Below are 6627 nucleotides of genomic sequence, written 5' to 3'. Positions count from 1 at the left end.
TCACATACAGAATTTTGTATTAATATATCAAGTAGACAAAGAGATATGAAGAATTTTATAAATACAAAGCAATATTAATTGTATGAGATAGGATTTTCTTCTAGTTATAGTATTATAAGCAGAGTTAACTAACATAGTCATTTGGGCAGGCATTTTGGAGTAAGAAGCAGGGTAACAGGCTCAGCTTAGATTCTGTGAAGTCTGTGGCATTGAGTAACTTCTTTTTTTTCTGAATGTATATTTCTGAATCTATAAGATATGTATAAACACAATATTTATCATGTTGTTGGATGGATGGTATTGAGATAAATGTGTGCAAAGCCATGACTGGGCATGCAGTTGGTATTCAGTGTTAACTGTTATTATCACACCCCCCAATATGAAAAAACATGGACATGTCACATGGCTGCAGTTAACTTCTTACAATTCAATAATACTTGCAGCCAATAAAGGCAAAATCCTGCCTGAAATTTAAGGACTGGAAGATCTGAAAGCTTTCATGTTTAAAGCAGAAGGATCGTTTGATCAAGGCTGAAGAAAATGAACATAAATATGTTTCTTAGCCCATTGGACACATATGAAATGATAAAAAAAAAAATGTGCATTACTGTTTATTCAACTTTTGTAGTTGGAAATGAAACAGTTATGTGAAGGGTGTCATCTTTTATCTTCTCTTCTATACTTTTGCACTAAACACATATTACTCCTCTTAAAATATTCATGTTTAGGTTCTGCAGTTCTGAGAAGTCAGTCTCTACTTATTCAATACTCATCCTGAATTTTTCCAACCTTGGAAAGTTATGAAATGTAAGCATATCAACACAAAAATTGAAGTAAATCACTGTGGACATTGGCATAGCTGGGTAGAGATTTCAGGAGTTCACTGTTGCTTAAGAGCAAGGAAACTATTAATTTGTAAAAGTCCATATTAACCTGGCAGTTACATGTACCTAGCAGGTGTTGCCTAGGAAGCTGTGTTTCCTTAGAATTAACGACATGCCATTATTGTAGCCATTTTTCTAAGTCTCTAGAGTGTCTGTAATTAATAAGTTTAACTGTACTTAAAATGATATAAAGTGTCATTAGTCCCATGCTAAATCATTTCAAATGACTGATTTATTTGCTAGTAAAATTATCCAGGTAATTTTCTCAACCTGACTAATGTAAGGTTTCACACATGAGCACTCCTGCCAGATGAAGCTTGGGAGGTTGTTTTGCAGCAAAAAGAAAAAAAAAAAAAAGTTTGATATGAAGCTCCACAAAATTGTAACCTAAACTTTTGCTGTTCTCTTCTCTGAGGCAGTTTCTTCACTGAGTGGGTTAGGCTAGACCAGTGGCTGCCATTTAATTTGTAAAGTTCTTTTTTTTTTTATCTTCATGGAATCAGTGGAAACATTTCTTCAAACAAAACTATAATCGAGCATTCAGCACAGTGGTGGTTGAAGAAGGAAACCAGAAGATTCCCTATGGACCTTTTGTCCAAACCCTGCCTTATCCCATCCTTCTTTCAAACCTCCAAGACATCCCAAACTAAATAGCCTTTAGGTCTTTTCTCCTTCCGTTACTTTACTTCAAAGTTAGCTTTCCATTCTAAGTGTCTGATTCATTGTTGGTACTTTCATTCTCTGCAATCTTTTCCTAAAATAGAAGTTAAAGTAAATGAGGTACTTCTGATTAATATGAAAAAGAGAAGTAGGAGTCAGATTACTCTAAAGTATATCATCCAGTCTATTTTCTTAAAACAAAATGGAGGGGCTTCCCTGGTGTTCCAGTGCTTAAGACGACTCCGACTTCCAATGCAGGGGAGACGGGTTTGGTCCCCGGTCAGGGAGCTAGGATCCTGCGTGCCGTGGGACCAAAGAACCAAAACATAAAACAGAAGCAATACTGTAACAAGTTTAATTAATATGTTAAAAATAGTCCACATTAAAACATATTAAAAAACAAACACACAAAAACAAACCAAACCCAAAAAAAACAAACCCAAAATGGAGGTGAATGAGAGTTTAAAATTGGCACATCTCTTTTATGTTGGCAGTTTCCATTGTGGTAGGGAAAGTAGTCAGGTGTTCAACACAAAATCATTACTTTCATTTATTTTCTTCAATGCATTGTTCTGTTGTGTCTAATTGTTTTAACTGTGGTTATTCTTCAGTTCATTTCAGTCACTCAGTCATGTCCGACTCTTTGTGACCCCATGAACCACAGCATGCCGGGCCTCCCTGTCCATCACCAACTCCCTGAGTCCACCCAAACCCATGTCCATCGAGTTGGTGATGCCATCCAACCATCTCATCCTGTGTCATCCCCTTCTCTTTCTGCTCTCAATCTTTCCCAGGTTATTCTAATAAACTCAACTACTTAGATTTATAGGGGTAACCTGGTAACTAATCTAGCACTGGGCATAGTTTTGTGTCAGCTTCTATTGGTAAGAGATACAGTGCTTTGATTCATTTAGGCTAAGAACTGATATAAGATGTGTGAAAGGGAATTGTAAGATTAATTTGAACCCATGACTCTGAAATTTATACAATTAAAACCCAACCCCCTGATTATAGTCTGAAGTCTCTCATCAGTTTTAGAAACTTTTATGCCTTGAATGACTGTTTATACCCCATTCTTTCTCTTTTCTTCTAGTACTTCAATTACATGTATGTCAGATCTTTTCACTGTGTTTCATATGACATATTGATGTTTTTCTGTATTTTCCATTCTTCTTTCTCTGTACTTCTATCCAGACATTTTCAAGTTACCCTATCTTCCCGTTCCTTAATCTTGTCATAAGTTGTTTCCATTCTATAATCAAACTTATCTACTGAGTTTTCATATTTTTTATTCTAGAATTTCCTTTTATTTCTATTTGTCTAGTACCAGTGTTATGCTGAAATTCCCCATCTTTTCATTAAGTTTTTACAATATATTTTAAGCTAATAATTTCTTTATCTTGTCTTTTGTTCATTTACTCTTATATTCTGACATGCCTGGCAATTTTTTGATTGAAAGTAGACATGGTGTGTGAAAAAATTATAGAGATAATTTGAGTCACTAAATACATTATCTTCCTCCAGAGCTACACTGTCCAATAGCACATGTGGCCTTCTAAACTTAAATTCATTTGAATTAAAATTAGTAAAATTACATTTTTCTTTAGTCATACTAGTCTCATTTCAGGTGCTCAGTATAACCACATGTGGCTAGTGGCTACCTCATTAGAAGCGTGCATGCTAAGTTGCTTCAGTCGTGTCTGACTCTTTGCAACCTGATGGACTATAATCCACCAGGCTCCTCTGTCCATGGGCTTCTCCAGGCAAGAACACTGCAGTGGGTTTCCATGCCCTCCTCCAGGGGATCTTCGTCACCCAGGGATCAAACCCCCATCTCCTGTGATTCCTTCATTGCATGCAGATTCTTTACTGTTGAGCCACTGGGGAAACCCATTAGAAGCATAGATATAGAACATTTGCATCATCATGGAAGGTTGTCTTGGACAACTTTGCTCCAGAGGATTTATTATTGCTTCTGGAAAACTGTTACTCCAGGCTGTGATTGAAGTGAGTAGAGCTGAGCTTTACTCTTTGGGAAATGTGGTCTATCTCTGGTTGCTCTTGTTCTTAGGATGAAGCCCTCGAGGGTCTCCAAATGAAATCCTGAGTTATTTACCAACTCCCTCTCCTCTATTTTTTCCTCTGTAGTTCCATTTGACTGTCCATGGGTCAGGTCAGCTTCTTAATTCCTTGGCTGTCACGTTCTTCTTGTTTCCTAGCCTCTATTCAGTACAACTTATGAACAGGCAAACGCCCTAAATGGGAGGGGGTGGAGAACGAGAATCAAATATTGAACTTCCATCCATGCACTTCCCTTCTCTCTGTATCTTGGCTTTTCACATACTGTTGGTCTTAGTATATTGCAAATATCTTCAAACAGACTTTTATAATCCAGCTTTTCTAGTCATTTCAGAAGGAGATTGGTTTGATACAAGCTCAATCATCATAGCCAGAAGCAGACTCTTTCTATTCTCTCTCTAACTCCCTGCTGTCAGGCTTTCGTCCTAACATTGAAATATTGAAATATTAAAACATTGAAATATTCCTGTCCAGGTCACTAGTGACCTCTTTTTTTTTTTATCAAACTGAATGGTCAATGTTTAATTCTCATTTCCTATGGACTCACAGCAGCATTTGAACTACGAAGATATATATTAAACTTTCTATTTCACTTTTCCAAATAAAAATTTAATAGGCACCTCAAATTTAATGTGTCTGATTATAAACTCTTGATCTCCCCATTCTGATTCTCCCTCAGTAAATGACAACTTTATGCAGAACTCTAATTGCACCAGCAAAATACTTCTCAGTCACCTCTAACTCCTCTCCAGGGAATTTGTTTCACTTAGAAGACCATCTGACGTCTGTACCATGGCCTATGGCCAGAATGATCTGTGCTCTGTCTACTTCCTGGCTTCATCTCCTGGCACCACCTCCTTCCTCACTTTACTCCAGTTTCTGCTGGTCTCCTTGCCGCTCCTTAAACACTTGGGGAAGTTTCTCTCTTTGGGACCTTACACCTGATGTTCCCTCAGTTTGGACATTTGTCTCCCGGGTATATACAAGGTCTTGGCTGAAACATCATTCCTCACAAAGGCTTTACCTGATTGCTCCCTACACTAGTACATCTTCCAACACTCTCTATCTCTTTACCTTGTATGGCTTTTCTTCTTTGCTCTGATCACTATGCAAAAAAATCATATATTTATTTTTTGTGTGTTTTGTCTTCTTTGCTAGAATGGAAAGTCTATCCCAACAGGAATGTTATCTGTTTTGTTACTGCCTTATTCTCAGTGCCTGCCACACAACTGTAGAAATATCGCATCCCTGTTTCACAGGTTAGGAATGGGAGAAACCCATAGGTTAGCAATCTGACCCAGGACATACAACTAGTGAATGGAAGAGCAGGACAGAACCTGGCAGCCTGACACCAGAGTCTATGCTCTTGCCGACTACACTGTACTCTCTCTAATGGAGTTGGTTTTTGTTAACAACCTGGGCCCTGTGGATCCCCAAAACTTTTACTTTCAGGATTTATACCTAAACCTAAAACACACACACACACACACACAAAAGTGTCATCTGGAGTGTTCCAAATCCTCCCAGAATCTTGATTGTTTTCTAAAAAGATGAGGATTGAAGAGAAAGAATTCTTATCCTCAGTGGGATATTGGGCTTATTTCTAACCACCGCTATTTCTAGTATCAGACCAAAGTAAGAAAAAGATCCAAGAAGAAAGGAGGAGGAAGGAAAGGAAGAGGAAGGAAAGAAAGAGGGAGGGAGGGAGAGGGAAGGGAGACAGAGACCATGCAGACTCAAGCAGGTTCACGTTTTATTTCTTTTCACATCACACCAAACTCATACCACAGCTTAACCCCACAATTGATGAATGTTCTTTTTATTCATTCTGATTCAATTCAAGGAGAGGGAGGAGGAGGAAAGGAAGTAATAAAATCTTCCTAGAAGACAACACATTCATGCCCTGGTAGACTAGAGAAAAGAAAGTCAAAAGAGGATGAGTCCCTGGCTGGAGAACAGAAGAGCCATATGATGAGAGAATTTTGTTAGAAAGGATCCGAGAACAAGCAGAGGACGGATGGCTCCAGGTAGGCTAATCAAACCTGTCTGCCAGTGTTTAAGCTGTGAATGGGGATGGCAAAAGCCCAGCCACCAATGAATAAAGGAGTTTAATAGAGGTTAACTATCTATTCTGGTTATGTGTTTAAGATTGATAAGCTCTTACAGAAATGATGCAAATTCTAGCTCGAGAGCAACAAAGACATCTGATTTGTATTTACATGTGCTTTTATTTCCAAATGTTTGCTCTGAAAAGGTTCAAGGAATTTTGAGGCCCACTTGTTTTATAAATGGACAATTATCTAAATGTTAGGTAATTTATTTACATACGAAGCTAAACTCTGCTTCACTATGACTTTTCTGACTAATCCCATTTTTGCTTTGGTGAGCTGCACTGGCAAACTGTTAATTTCCCCAAATATCAGTTCTTTAGGTATTTAAAGACAGTTTTCATATTCCCCTGTGGATCTCCTTTGTTATGTTCTCTATACTCTTCTTTGGTTTAACGTCTTTGGTTTAACCATCGCTCTAGATAAAATCCAAGTCCATATACCAATCATTACCTGCTATATATTTGAATCAGGTCCTCATCTTGTTTAGATCTCAACTTCCACATGTATAAACCTGAATAGAATCACTCTGTACCCCTTAGACACACTCCTCCCCCGACCTTCCCATCTGCCACGGAGTCATCTTTGCCTCTATTGTTTCTCTACCCATGTTCCCAAATGAAATCAATCACCATGTCTTTGTGAATGTTTTCCCATTTGTTCCTTTCCTCTCATTTCCTGCCTTGGCTGGAATCCATGCCATAATTATCTCTCCCTTGGACTTCTAATTGGTCTTCTCACCTCCAACTGCCCTTTCTTCCAATTCATCTAACATAGTCCAGTTAAGTTAGCATTTTTACTCAAAATCTCCAGTGCTTTCTCATGGCCATTAAATAAAATTCAAATCCCTTAACTCAGTATTTAAGTAATCCACACAGTGGTCTGACTCTATGGGA

Source organism: Bos grunniens, chromosome 5 (assembly GCF_055505025.1).
Source record: "Bos grunniens cultivar Pamir isolate PY7600 chromosome 5, Bosgru_T2T1.0, whole genome shotgun sequence".
Taxonomy (NCBI): Eukaryota; Metazoa; Chordata; class Mammalia; order Artiodactyla; family Bovidae; genus Bos; species Bos grunniens.
The sequence above is the reverse complement of the archived record's forward strand: the minus strand, read 5'-3'. Positions refer to the sequence as shown.